Here is a 15881-nt window from a genome sequence, read left to right on the forward strand (position 1 = left end):
ATGTTCTCACTCATAGGTGGGAATTGAACAATGAGAACACACGGACACAGGAAGGGGAACATCACACACTGGGGCCTGCAATGTCCATATTATTTTGAAATGTGTGGGGAACTCAGAGGTGAGAAGTAGGGATGATAGCCTTGTGTTATTTTTCTGAGAATAGTAAACAGAATGGGACACATATGGTAATAAAAATAGTAAAACAGTCATAATTTGATTTCATATATGTCCTAAACTGAGAGTTCTTGAATAAAGGCAAATTGATATCTAAAGTAAATTTTTGAAATATAGTAATAATATCAAGGCAGAATTTAAGTAGATTGTTTTTCTGAAAATATCCTATTTATGATAAAAAATTGACTTAGAATTTTAGTCTGGTTATGAGGTCAGTGAGTTAAAGTTTAATACACTGATTAATTTCTCCAAAATAAAAGATGAATAAGAAATATTATCTTTAGATTCAAAATGTATTTTTTTCAATTTAGTACCTCATTATATGTCTAGTGCTTTAATGTAAAACTATGAAAAATTAAAAAATTCCAAGATATTGAGAATGACATTGTCCAGTTTTTAGACCATTCTCTAGGCATGAATTCAATAAATTTAGAGGAATAAATGTATCTTTTATGAATGTTAACATGATGATGTCCTAGACTGCAGAAAGTTGCAACAGTTCTTTATGACTGCACGTGAACGTTCATATAAATACACTGAATAGAAATATATATTTCATTAATTTTAACCAAAACATGGTTTGTTTTTTTAAACTGGCTTTTTAAGAATCAACTGAATATTTTCTAATTTTTGCAGAATATATTTATATTAAATTTGGAATGCAATAAAATAACCAATGTGACAATAAATATCACTTAAATATAATCTCAAAAGATAGAAAACAGTGTCATGGAAGAAAATACAGCTAGCGTATTCCAAGATATTTGTGACATATGAATTATTTTAGTAAGTCTTGGGTTAAAATTACTATTTTATGCATTTTATTTATATTACATATAAATTATGAGTAAAGCTAATGAAAAAACTTCAATGAGACAGCGAGCTCTTTTAGCAATTCTCATTGTTTTTACCTTCTCTCTATATATCGAATATGTGTTTCATTAATTTTATAAACTAAATTTACTAAAATATCATTTAAAAAGTTCCTCAAACCCCTCAGCTCTGTTATAATATATACTACCATTTATAAAATTTCTAAAATGACTGTTAATATTTAGCACAGAAACATATTCTTTTCAAGGAAAATTAAATTCTAATAATGAGTGGCCAAACTTATTTCTCTCTATTCTTTTTCTTTTAGTGAATTGCCTATAAATAACAAAAGTGACACCCATAAAAAGCCATTGTGATGTCCATATTGGTATTATGCCTAAAATTAACTACTAATTTATTTTTATGAAATGGTTTCTTTTATAGTTCATTAAAAAGTAGTTCTTTGTTGAACATCGGAAACATATAACAACCAGTAACCTTGTTACATCATCACGTAGCTCTGCCACGATTAACAAGCTTCATACAGGAATTGCTTCTTATGTGTACCTAATTATGCAGGCATCAATTCATAAAAGCATCATATGACTTATGTTTCACTACTTTTGTGTGAGTAAATTACCTTTCAATGAGTTGATTGTAATAGTAACATAAAATCAATAACATGAACTCTTCAATTAATTAACTACTTAGGCAAATATTAAAATATCTTTAAATACCTTCTTTTGTAAAATGCAATAGCAAAACATCTAAGATGTTAAAAATGCAAAGAAGTTAGCACCCTATTCGTACACTCCCTCCCCTTTTGAAAATCACTAATAAAAACTCGCTGGTTTTACGGCTCGGGGGCATCACGGAACCTGCCGACATGTGATGTCTCCCCGTACACCCAGCTTTAAAAAACAGTAGAAAAAATTTCTGCTGTCTTTTATCTACACCCACTTAAGACCTGTCTTTCTAGAGGCAGTGGCTGCCATGGCCAATTTATTGTAGATCTTAGCAGGGACAATCTGTACATTGACACAATTATACATATATCTATATTTACAGTGATATCTATATAAAAGATTGTATATATGTATATATTTAGATATATGTGTATACATATATACATATATAGAGATATATATTTATTTAGAGACAGAGTGTAACACTGTCACCTGGGCTGAGTGCAGTGGCACAATCACAACTCATTGGAATCACAAACTTCTGGACTCAAGAGATCCTCCCACCTCAGCCTCCCAAGTAGCTGGAACTACAGGTATGTGCCACTAGGTGAAGCTAATTTTTAAATATTTCGTAGAGATTGAGTCTTGACATGTTGTCCCGGCTAGTGTTGAACTCTTGGCCTCAAATAATCCTCCTGACCTAGACTCCCAAAGTGTTGGGATTACAGGCATGAGCAACCATGCCTGGCCTTGTATATTTACAAATTGCAATACTCTATGTGCTTGCTCTGTACTGTTTTTTTCATTTAAGATTTTTCTAAATACATCTACATTAGCACAAATAGAGCTGCATTTATCATTTTCACAACTGAATATATTTTTTGTATGGACATTTAAACTATGATTTTCTTTTACTTTAGATACCATAGGACCTCCCATATTTTAGAGAGACTTTCCACAATAAAAATAATTACTAGCAGATTATATATATGTTTCCAGCATGCTGTTCAGTACTTAATACACTTTTTCTTTGAAAATGCACTTTTGAAACATTTTACTTGGTCTTATCTTTCTATCTTTTTATTATTTACATGTCACTCATTTGAGATGGGTGGGATCAAAATACCATCATAATATTTCCAGGGTAAAAATGTAATTATTACTACAAATTTGCCTTTTATTTAATTATTAAGCAATAAAATTGATAATAAATAATATTGTCAAAATAAATCTGTGTCATTATTTGATGTGAAGAGGTGAAGACTGATATAATAAGTTTTAAAAATGTGCTAAGAGTAGCAAAACAGATACATTGAACTAAATGCACTTTCATATATATTACATTTTCAGACATGGAAGAATAAGAAGAAATGTAGAATAGAAAAAATAAAGAAAGGAGCAGGAAGGACAAACACAAGGAAGGAAGGAAGGGAGGGATAAGACCAATTTTCAAACATAAAAATGTAGCATGCTAAGCTATTCAACTTACATTATTTTATTTTACTTTAACAATTTCCTGAGAAGTAAAGACAATCACAAGTGAAAAACAAACCCTTGGGCCAAGACTTTTCCATCTCTTGCTTTTTTATAAACAAGGTTTTATTGAAACAGCTATTGTCATTTATTTGCTTACTATTTGTGGCTGTTTTTTCCTGCTACATTGGCAACACTGAGCAGCAACATTGGTAACAGAAGCCATATGACCCACAAAGCTTAACATGATTATTATCTGATCTGATACACACACACACACACACACACACACGCATAACATTTAGGGAAAATAGTTCAAGTGTTTATTATATAACATCTATGTGTGTACTTTTCAATGATTAAACTGTGTAATAAAATATTTGAATATACTTATTAAATCAGAATATTTCTGAAAAAAATACGAAATTTTAATGTGGGTGTTAGTGTCCAAAGAAGCAAAACTAGAAATTTCAATTATCTCACTTGTTACCTCCAACTATTTTTATTTTTGTTGTTGATTTTTGGTTCATTTCCTCACCCAGATATCTTGATTACACAAACTCAGTCTCATCAGGACCTACAGTCTGTTGATCCTACTCTTCTCTATCTTTCAGGGCTTTACTTCTATTCTTTTTTTTTTTTTTTTTTTGAGATGGAGTCTCACTCTGTCGCCCAGGTTGGAGTGCAGTGGCGCTTCCTTCTGTTCTTACTCACTTAAATGCGATAGGTCTTTCTTACAATTTTGCCCTTACCTAAGTCCTCAGCTCCTTTATTACTCTCTTGCCTCTTCATATTTTCTTAGCAAACTAAATCTGCTTAAATTCATGCTTTTGTGCCTGTCTTCAATACTCCTAAACAGTGCTGAACTAAAAGAAAGAACTAAATTTCTACCATCTAACTTTACCTGTGTTCATTTACTGTATCTTATATGCACTATCTTCTCTTTTGTTACTACAGCAATTTTCATGCTTCTAATAAAGATCATCCCCTCTAACTAGGCACCCTCTCCTTCCACTTCCAGAAATTCTTCTCTTTCTCTTGCATCCCGGTGTTCTCCTCTCGAAATTCCCAATGGCGTAAACACATACCATTTTTCTTATTTTGAGATAAAAGAATTATTGCTTTTATAGTCACATATAGGTGCCTTTCCATTTTGTTCCTTCCCAGGACAGAAAAATGCTTTATATGCATCAGTGTCAACATTTTTATCTCAGTCTATTCCAATAAAGTTTAACCTCCTCTCAAAATTGTCCTGTCAAAATTACCAGTGCTTGCATCTTGTTAATCTGGCAGTTATTTCTAATCCTGATTTTAATCAACCAAACAGCAAGATTTGATCACTCATTTTTCTAATTTGTTTTTTAGGGTGTGTACTTTTCTGCTTTTTCTTTGACCTGGTGGCTTTATGCTCCAGCTCTTTATTTTTCTCTTCATCTCCCTTAAATCTTTATTTTATACTCTGAGTTGTTTTTTTGTTTTGTTTTGTTCTGTGGATATGTTCTTCTCCCTCTGAACATGCACTTTCTTGGTGATCTCAATCAATTATAAACAGGTAAATGCAATCTATATGTTGAGGTCACAGATATTTATATTTTCAATTGAGCCATCTTTCCTGAGCTCCAAATGTATATACCCAGCTCCCTAATTCACATCTTTCCTCATTGTCCATACATCCAAAAACATCTCTTGAGTTCTTACATACCTCAGTCTTAAAATGTTCAAAACAAATCTCTTGATTTCTACTTTTTATCCAAACTTGCTTTTTCCATACCCTTCCCAATTCTCAATACTACTAACTTCTTTTTGTCTAGCTACTCTAACCAAAGACCTTAGAAATATTCTTGAACTCTCTGTTTCTCCCAGGTCCCTGTCTGATCTACCAGAAAATCCTGTCAACAGTCTTTCAAACTTTACTGAAATATAACCACTACCACTACTTCTACTGCGTGTATTTGGGACAAGGTCTTTCATTTAAAAAAATAAATAATTTTTTTTAGAGATGATGTTTCACTATGTTGCTTATCCTGGAGTGCAGTGGATATTCACAGACACTATCATAGTTCACTGCAGTCTAGAACTCCTGGCTTCAAGCCATCCTTCCACCTCTCAAATAGCTAGGACTACAGGTGCACACCATAGCATCTGCTGGGCCATGATCTTTCTAGGAATATTCTTGTTTTAGCAACTGTCTTAAGCATAAATCAAAGAGGGTAATCCATGCTCTCTAAGTCAGTATTGAAGAATAGGATAAAGCAATGTGACTGGTAATCACACAGTGAGGTGGCTTTGTTGTGTGGGGAAATACCTGAGATTCATCATTTGGTGGTGAGAAGATTAACTACATGGACACACACACATGGAGTGGGTTAAGGAGCGAAAAGTTTAATAGGTGGGAAAGAAGAGAACAGCTCCCCCATGCAGAGGGAGGAGGGCTCGGAATGGAATCTCCACTCATGGCTGGAAGCAGCAGGTAATATAAGGAGGCTTGAGGAGAAGGTGTCTGATTTACATAAGGCCCAGGGGATTGGTTTGACTAGGTGTGCCATTTACATAGTCCATGAAGAAACTGGCCATCCCACCTTAATATTTTATTTGGTAAATGGGGTTACTTACCTGGCTGGCCCCATGACACCAGCACAGGTGGCAACCAAGAGAAGGGCAGGGGAGTCACCATATTGGGTGTACCTGGCTTTTAGTATAGCTGCCTGCATTCTCCAATGCAAGCTTCCAACTTGTTTATCTATACTTGCAGCTTGGCTTTTCAGGCTGCTTTCTGTTAGAAAAGAAATAGTTTGGGGGATGCTTTTTATTAAAAGAAAAGCTTTACCGAGGACTCCTGTACCCTCACTATCTGCCTAAATAAGTTCATTTCAACTCCTTTATTAACAGGGCCATAAACTCAGATTCCCTAATTGTTGGGACTTGATGCTCTGTGGTTGCTGTTTTAAAATTCTTGATTGTATCTTCATTTCTGCTTTGTAAGTAACTGCAGTAAGAAAATGAAGAATATGCTTCCATTATCTCTCTTCTTCTTGGGATGGATTCTCATCTCCTGGCTTCCTATATCTTGCTCGATTGCCCTTTTCTTGTCCCCATCATGCAAATCAAACACTGCCATACTGTGCCTGGGTAGATGACTGGGTAGCACAGGCAACAGTGGACCCATGTTTCGCTGTTGCTTGAAAAACAGGGGAGGGAGGATGGAAGGGCAGAGAGCAGGTATTGTCAGACTTACCACGAGGGTCCCACAGTGCCTAGGGTATGACTGTTCTTGCTCCAGATTACAAAAGAAGGTGTTCTCAATTTGCAGTGGGAGGATCGGTGTAAAACCACAAATCTGAAAATTAAATGAAGCCTTAAGTAGAAAAAAAATTAGAGAAAAACCATCCTTTTGTTAGCTTGAAGTTGTGATCCTAGTTAAAGCAAGAGGTGATCCAGCAAGAAATCTAGCAGGTGTCAAAGTAAAAATTTTATCAAAGTTAAACAGACAGGGCAGACCCTATTCAAGGCCATTATAATAAGGGAGTGTGTTACTTTGCTAGGGCTGCCATGCCAAGATATCACAGACTAGGTGGCTTAAAGAACAGGCATTTATTTTCTCAGTCTGGAGGCTAGAAATCCAAGATAAAGGTGTTGGTTTGTTTTACTTTTTCTGACGCCTCTCTCCCTGGCTTGCAGGTGGCTGCTTTCTTGTGTCTTCAGTTTTTCCTGCTCCCCAAGTGTCTCTTTTTCTATCCAAATGTCCTCTCTTTGTAAGGACAATAGTGAGATGTTGTTAGGACTCACAAAAATGGCTTTATTTTAACCTAATTATTTTTGAAGACCTTATCTCCAAATACAGTCATATTCTTTGGTTCTGGGAGGTCAGGGTTTTATCATATAAATTTGAGGAGACTACAATTCAGCCCATAACCAAGAGAGAGGCCAAAACGCAATCTGAACTCAACTCTGCTGAAACAAAGTGTTAGAGAGATTTTATGAGCTGTCATGCAGAGATTGTAGGCCATCTGTGTTTGCTAATTAAATTTATAAAAAGAAAAACTAAACTTCTCATATCTTTATGACATGAAGAAGATTTACAACTTGGAGCAAGGTGCCTACTCCAAATTAGGCTTCCATTCCTGCACAGAAATTGGGATATAGGAGCATTATTTTCCTTGGTGTTTACATTTTTAAAGGATAGCTCCCCAAGTCTTTGAGAAGACAATCCTGGGTTTTAAGAGCTGGAAGAGGCTTTTTAAAATATTTACACCTCAAAGGAACAAAAACAATTATAATGAAAAGTTTTCTGAAGTAAATACTCTATGCGAAAAAGAGGTCAAAAGCCCGGAATCAGGAAGAAGCCAAAGTTTAGTCGAGCCGGAGGGAAAGTTAAGCCACTCTTGTGACAGGAAAATCCTGGAAATTAGAGGCAGATGTATGGTTAGGTAATTCTCCACATATATTTTCCCAGGTGGAAAATTATGTCAAGTGTAGGATATGCCAGTGAGAGCCTGGTAGAAAGTAAAAACCGGTAGAGAATTGAGAGTAAGAATTGTGTGTGCTTCCCAACCTATATGCTGGTCCATGGGCAAAGGGAAAATCTTATGGCTTGAGAAATTTGATACAAACTCAAACTAAAATCCTTTACTTAAAGAATTGTTTTGCAAAAATGAAGGCATAGATTTTCTCCAACATCGCAGTAGTTAGTGCTGTGAATCTATTTGTCCTTCCCAGAGACTGCAGAGAGCAACTGTATTTTCCACAGACATTTCAGTTCTCATTAGATCAGCTGGATCATAAGGGCCAAGTTGAAGAGTGGTTTTTTACTACATCCTGAACATGCTGCAGACCTTCTGTTGATCTGTCTCCATTTGAAACTTTAAGCCTTATTGGTGACTCTGTAGATTGGTCTGAGTAACACACTCAGATGTAGTATCTCCAAAATCCAAAAAGGCCGACTACAGGCACTATGCTAATTTGTTTTTTCTGGCAGGTCAGGTGAGCTATAGAAACTTGTTTTTCACCATGAACAGACTATGTTGATATGCTCCAGAGAAATGAACCATCAGAAAATTTACTGAGATGACAGGTCTATACATTTGTATGGATTTTAAAATCTCTTACCTTCAAGTTTTCATCTAAAATATGTGTCAATTCCTGATTATCATATACAGTCTGCCCAATGTTACTATAGTAAATTTTGTGATGGCTTATGGAATTTCAAGACAAGTCAACATTTCTTCAGATCATATTATGGCAAAGAGCAGAAAAATTAGCATTTTCCTGAAGTAATACTGTGAAGTTATACTATTGAACAAAATGTCCATGAAAAATATCAAATGTTCTCTGCCATCTCTTAGCAAGCAAAAACAAGAGATTCAGCTCACCTCATACTCTCTCTACAGATGCTTAAAGAACATTTCCTTTTCAACCTCTTAGTAACCACTTCAATTTCACCATTTTATTTAACTCTTATCTACCCTAGTGTGATCTGCAATCTCCAGACAGTTTCTGTGAATTCTCTGCATTAATCCCATCTTTTATCTTTAACTTCTACTCATCTCTTATTTTTTTCCCTACTTGTTTATTTTACTTTTTGTAATTTTAAAAAATATTTCTGTATATTTTTGCATTTGTGCTTAAATTAGTCAATATTCAAAGAGAGTGAATTACCAAAAAAAAAATATTTTTTTCCATCAATATCATATTTTCTTATGTCTAGAAGCATTTTGTTTTAAGTTTAAATTCATGTTCAAAGTATTCTTATGTAGACAATTGGGCTATAAAATAGGGACAGAATAGATATTTAAATTATTTATATTCCAAATAGTAATTATCAAAATAGCATCTTTCTTATAAAGATTTCTTCCTCTAGAAACAGAGAAAGGCATCTGTTACACAATATTTTTTGTTGTAATCATCAAAACAGGTTCTCTTATTATGAGCTACTAGCCAGGATATTGAAATATATTTAATGGCATTGCCAGGTAACAGTACACTTATAACACATTGCATTCTATGAAAAGTAACCAAGTATTTTTGCCACTTTTTATTGCTTTCTTCTAAGCTGCATTTCTTTTCAATTATATTCAGCAGGTAATCGGAGAAAAGGAAAACACAATGCTTTATATCACCTGTACAGAAAATACTGCCATCTAAAGAATACTCTTTGGGTAAAATTCTGACAAGGTGATTGACTTTTTATTTTTTTAACAAAAAACATGAAGAGTTATGTGTATATGGGGTTGCCAAAAGACAAAATTACAACAAATTTTGATTAAAGATCTAATTGGATTTTATTTGAAATTCTAGAATCCAGCACTATCTCATTTTATAAAAGAGAATGAGTGTTCCAATGAGTTGAGCATAAGATTTTGGCTTTACAAATAAAAAAGGGCTGAACAAAGCAGAAATAGAAAACAAGAAACAGATTCATCTTTTCAAAGCTGCTTTCCTTATAAGGTTAAAGTAGAGGGACATTCTTTCATGCTGGTTTGGATAAACTGGAGGCACCTTCTGATTGATTGCTATGAGTCTCCTGCTTTTGGAAAACTGGCAAATTTCTTAATTCAGTTTGATTTCACAGCACCTAGCATTAGTTACTCCATTCTAGTTTGGTCTGTTCAGCTGGGTCCTAGTCTAGGAGCCTCATTCAAAACAATGGCCCCCCAAAACTTCATGTAACAGGGCTATATTTCTAAAAAATGAGAGCACTTACTTATTCCTGTTTTGTAGACTTTACTAGTTTTAATTAAGGAAGAACTACAAAAATTGCACACAAAAAGGTTTATATTTCAAATACAAGATATGAGATCTAACGAATCAACATGGGCAAAAATACAATATTAAGAAGTGTTACTTAAACGTTATTAATTTTTATTGACACTTTGTGACCTAAAGAAAATCACCCACTTTTATAAGATGAGTTAAAATTGTAAATATTTACCATTGAAGAAAAAACTTGAATTTCTTCTTTTGTTTTAGGAAAACAAAAACTATAAAGATATGAATGCATTTTAGGAGGTATAAAAATGGGCATTACTTTCAAATATGCAAGGCAATAATAAAAATAATGTACCTACAATATTTATAATATCTCAGGTATGTCTTATTAATTAATCTTATCAGATATCCAATGAGGTGTCATCAATTCCATTTACTTAGAAAGAAACTTCACGTTAGGCGGGTTAAGTGATTTATCCATACTTACATATCTTAAGTAGAAGCCAGATTCATGTTTTTTTAAAAAGAATATATTTACCACAATAAATCACAATAGAATTGTAAATGTCATGCTGAGAAACAAAAATATGTTAATATGCTAATGACTATAATTTGACAACAGTTGTCCATATTTATCTTTAATCATAATATAGTAATGATGGAGATTATTTTAAAAATAGAGAAGGGAGTTGCCAATTCAGCAAAATTGGTAGAGTAGTCCATCTCCAAATAGCCTCCTAAAATGATTTCTCATGATCTGCTATTTCATTGTTAGTGTACTATTCTTCACTCAGGAAGACCTTCTAGAAGACGTATTTTCCTTGTAGGGCATTTTATGAAGTCTCTAACACTTAGTTATGGTATAATTTATAAGTCATTGTTTTTCATACTCATTAACCCTTTCCTTGTAATAAAATATATACTAAGACACTAATTTTTACTCCCAGCGTTTATCAAAATACCAAAACAGTAGCAGCACATGGCTAACATTAAAATAGCAGTACTTTATGGACCAAAAGTGATGCACTAGTTTCCCTACTTAGTGACAGTCTCTTTTTACTGGTGCGGGATTTTTGCTCCTTATTTCAGCTCAAACCAAGTTCTTGTCACTTGACCAAGAAAGATTAGGTACGTGGACATATTAAAAGGTGAGGAGAGAAGAATTTATTAAAAGAAAGCTCTCAGTGAAAAAAGGAGGGGTCCCAACAGGCTCCCACTTCACAGATTGAATACCAGGTCATCACGAAGGAGCTGAAGAGGTCAGGCTCCTCCTCCCTTCACAAGGCACAAACTTCCCGTTAGCTCCACCCAATCTCCCAGCTGCTGGCATGAGCAGACAAAACCCTGAGCAGGTTCCCTTATCTGCACAAAACATCTGATGTAAACACTTGTGGGTTGGGTTGGAGATTCTCCCAGGACCACCCCTCCCTCTTTATCTGCCTCCTGCATCTATCACAACAATCAGTTTATCTGGTTAACCTCCTATAACCTCTAACACATCTTCATTAAAGAGAACAAGGCTGCCATAGGTTGGAGAAGAAATAAAGACAAAAAGTTCAGCACCCCATGAGTTCTTTAGATACTTAGAGAAAATATTATTTGCAAAATTACTATAAAGTATTCCACCTAACCATTCCTCAAGAAGCTTTTTCTCAATTTATCTTCATAGCTCATAAACTGTGCCCTTTTTGTAACAAAATGTCCTGAAGAATTGTGTAAGAACACTACAAAGTTGTGTATTACTTGCTAAAGGTATACGTTAGAAGCTAGGCTCAAAAGAGAGTCCCATACTAAAAAGAGACAGAGGCCAGATAAAGGGGCGAGAACATAGCTGTTATGGGTAGGCAGAAGGATTTTATAAAGCATCTGGCAGCTAGTAACCAAGGTATCAGTGACCATTCTAGATCATTATTCACGGAAAAACCTCCCCAGATCCTGGATAACACAACATTTTAGTACTTTGGAGAGCAAATTCTTTCACTGTACTCAAATCTGAAGAACAAATGTAAGGAATGTATAATAAGATTATTTCATCCTGAGGCACATAAAACCAGATATTATCCAGTAATCTAGAAACACACATGGTTCCAAATACTATAGAGACCATAGAGAAAGCAAATTTGGGCCAACTCCGGCAAAACCATAAACCCAAGAAAATGCATTTAAATGTGATGCTACCTAATTGAAGATCCTCGGAAAACGTGAAAAAGAATGAGTGTGATAAATAACCCAATTTTCCCATTCTATGCAATTCAAACCAACAGCCTCTTCTCTCATCTCTAATAAAATTGGAGGTGATTGGATGGGAGATGAGAAGTAAGGAATCAAAGGATATGGTTAATAATAAACCCAAACCTATTAACTCATCTTAAATTTGAAGGCCAGAGTAGCTAATTTTGATATCATTGCCACTTTTTTTTCCCAATTTTACAAATCCTCATGCTTCCTGTATATCTTCAACTTGCTTATTTACTTTTTAAAGATAATTTGAAACAAAATGTATTATCTTCACAACGTCTGTGGGACAGGAATTTTGGAATGACTAAGCTAGGTGATTTTGGTTCAGGGTCTCTCATAGAGTTCAGACAAAGTATCATCCAAGGCTACAGTCTGCAGAACCTTGATTGGAGCAGGAGTTACTTCCAAGGTTACTTACAGGCTGGGAAGTTGATACTGGCTGTTAGTGGATGTCTTCAGTTACACCCCCTGTCCCCTGCCCTGATATGGCCCATCTGCTGCTAAAATGGTAGCATACTCATGATATTATGCAATTAACCTTCAACTGGTCCCACAAATGAAAGACAATTCTACCCAACAAGAAGCCAATTCAATAGCTTATTTAGATTTGACACATCTTCTAACAGTTTCATAGAAAAATCACCAGTTTTCTTGGGCTTCAATGTTGATCAAGAGATGATAAAACATTCCTATACATTTATAGGAATGTAAATTTGTTAATGGAAATTGTAAAAAAAAATCCCTTATGGACTTTTATTACATCTCTATAATACATTTGAGATATATATAATTTCCCTCATTTTACAATGGAAGTAAAGCCTTTAAAGCACCATCCATAATCACAGGAAATTTACTAACCTGAAGTCCAACAAAAACATCAATGTTTCAATATTTATGTTTCTTTTCATTTCCCAGTGAATATAATGGATATAAATTGAAAAAAAGGTGAGAACCCATATAGCCAAAAAACTGTTAGCAAAATATTCATTTTAAAACATGATTTCTGACTGAGCATAGTGGCTCCTGCCTGTAATTCTAGCATTTTGGGAGGCCGAGGTGGGTAGGTTGCTTGAGGACAGGAGTTCAAGACCAGCCTGGAAAACATTGTGAGACCTTGTATAAAATAAATAAAAATTTAAAAAACCAGCTGGGCATGGTGGCACATGCCTGCAGTCCCAGCTACTTGGGAGCCTGATGCAGGAGGATTGCTTGAGCCCAGGAATTAGAGGTTACAGTGAACTATGTCACTTTAGCCTGTGACAGAAGAAACCCTGCCTCTGAATACAAAACAAAGGAAAATAATTTTTTTCCGACTAATTGAAGAAAACATTCTAAACTACAGCTTGCACTCTATCTTTATGTATTTTCAAAAACTATTAACATTTCAAACTTGTATAATGCAAATGTAACAATGCTTATCATCTTAAGCACCAATGGATTTCAACACTTGATAAAATTTAGCTCAAGCTTATCTCTGAACAGTCTGCCAGAGGAGTTAAAAATATAGTCAAGCAGTAAATTAGCAACAGAGATTAAGTGAGGATTGACTTGAAGAGTAGGGTGGTAAATTGTACTGATTCTGCTGAATTAATCCTTTCTCATTGATTTTTAAAATCCTTAGTGGCCCATTACAACGATCTCTATCTCCAGCTGCTTAGATGAAAAAAAATTTTTTTTCTCCGCAAAGATGAAGATGTTTCCATGGAAATGGGCCAATTTATCATAGCAAAATTAGATTATATTTAGGTTTGTAAGAATTTTGTATAACTGATTAAATCTTTTCATTTGGGAGATGTGAAGATTATCACATTATCTCCATCTCATTTCCCATTCAGTGATGTTTATATGAGGGCAATCTCACTTACATGTGCCCAAAATAAAATGTGACCAGGAGACTTCAAATGCCAAAACAGACAAAAAACAAATGGCATCTTCATTCATCATTTGCATATCTCTATTAGAACCTGCATTTGTAGGTTTCTGGGCAATGTCAATATGTCAGAACACATATAATACTTTAGTTCATGTTAAAGAAAGTGCGTAGAATTATGAGAGGTAATAACAAAATTAGCAAAAACTACTAGCTGTATTTTTCTTTCGGATTCCTCACTTAGAATTTTTTAAACTTGTATTTATCTGAATAAGAAAGAATGCTACTCGTATGAAATTGAGGAGTGTCCCTTTTAGATTAATAGAATTCTAGTCTAGTTTACGGTTCAGACAGGCTCAGGATTCATCAACTTATAAAATATCCTGAAAACAACAAATAAGGACTATGTTGACAAACCTAACATTAAAGACGAAGCAATTAATGGCAGCATATTTTATGCCACAGACAGTTGAAAAACAATTTTTCTTTACAAATATGACAGTTTTTGTTTTCATTTTTATGGTTGGCGTAAGGCCAATTATTATTTATACTTTAATGTGTAAATAATTGGATTAAAGCATGACAATTACAAATTGAATAATATTTGCAAAATACAGCTTTTAATTCTCTCTTGTCAAGAATCTATTTTAATTTGATATAATTAATGACAGAGACTAGAAAAAATAAAGCATTCTGATAGTTTACTGACCACAGCTCTTTTTCAGAATTTTAAATAGAAACCAACTTACGACTGTTCCTTAATGGATTCAATCATATACCCACTTGTTCTTCACGTATGTTGGGCCATATAAGAATGTTTTAGTGATTATAACACATGGGTGCTCAGCATTTGGTAGCTTAAAACCTAGAGAAACCTATAACACAAAATTGTAAGTAATTTATCAGTTTTTTATGCTAATGTAAAAACTTCAGCTAAAGTACCTTTGATAAAAAATTTAAAATATTTTAATACAAGTATCAACATAAGAAAAAAATTAACAGAATTTAACCACAATAAAAAATAAACTTCCATTTTTAACCATGACATTTTAAATAACATAATTCTGAAGTCTATGCTGTGATAAATATATCAGCTCCTGCAGCAAGTTCTGAAATAAATAAATCACAAATTCTTTAAAAATAGGTCCCCATCATTAGCTTTACAACTTCCTTGACAAGAGGCTTGGTGTGATTATGAGGTAATCTAAAACATCTGTAGTTTTATCTAAATATTCTAAGTTTTTTTTGAACATAGTCTTAATCTTTATTTAATAAGCACTTTACATAGTGCTTATTATGTGTCAGGTACACTTTTTTTTTACATGGTATTCCATGGTGTATATGTACCACATTTTTTTAATCCAGTCTATCACTGATGGGCATTTGGGTTGATTCCGTGTCTTTGCTATTGGGAATAGTGCTGCACTGAATATACACATTCATGTTTCTTTATAATAGAATGACTTATATTCATTTGGGTATATACCCAGTAATGAGATTGCTGGGTGGAATGGTATGGCTGTCTTTAGGTCTTTGAGGAATCGCCCACGTCTTCCACAATGGTTGAACTAATTAACACTCCCACCAGCAGTGTGCAAGTGACCCTTTTCTCCACAACTTTGCCAGCATGTTATTTTTTAACTTTTTGATAATAGCCATTCTGACTGGTGTGAGATGGTATTTCATTGTAGTTTTGATTTCCATTTCTCTAAGGATCAGTGATAAGCTTTCTTTCATATTCTTGTTGGCCACATGTATGTCTTTTTTTGAAGAGTATCTGTTCACGTCCTTTGCCCACTTTTTAATAGGGTTTTTTTTTTCTTGTAAATTTAAGTTCATTAAAAATGCTGAATATTTCACCTTAGTCAGATGCATAGTTTGCCAAACTTTTCTCCCATTCTGTAGGTTGTCTGTTTATTCCA

The sequence above is a fragment of the Pongo pygmaeus genome, chromosome 3, assembly GCF_028885625.2.
Source record: "Pongo pygmaeus isolate AG05252 chromosome 3, NHGRI_mPonPyg2-v2.0_pri, whole genome shotgun sequence".
NCBI classification, from domain to species: domain Eukaryota; kingdom Metazoa; phylum Chordata; class Mammalia; order Primates; family Hominidae; genus Pongo; species Pongo pygmaeus.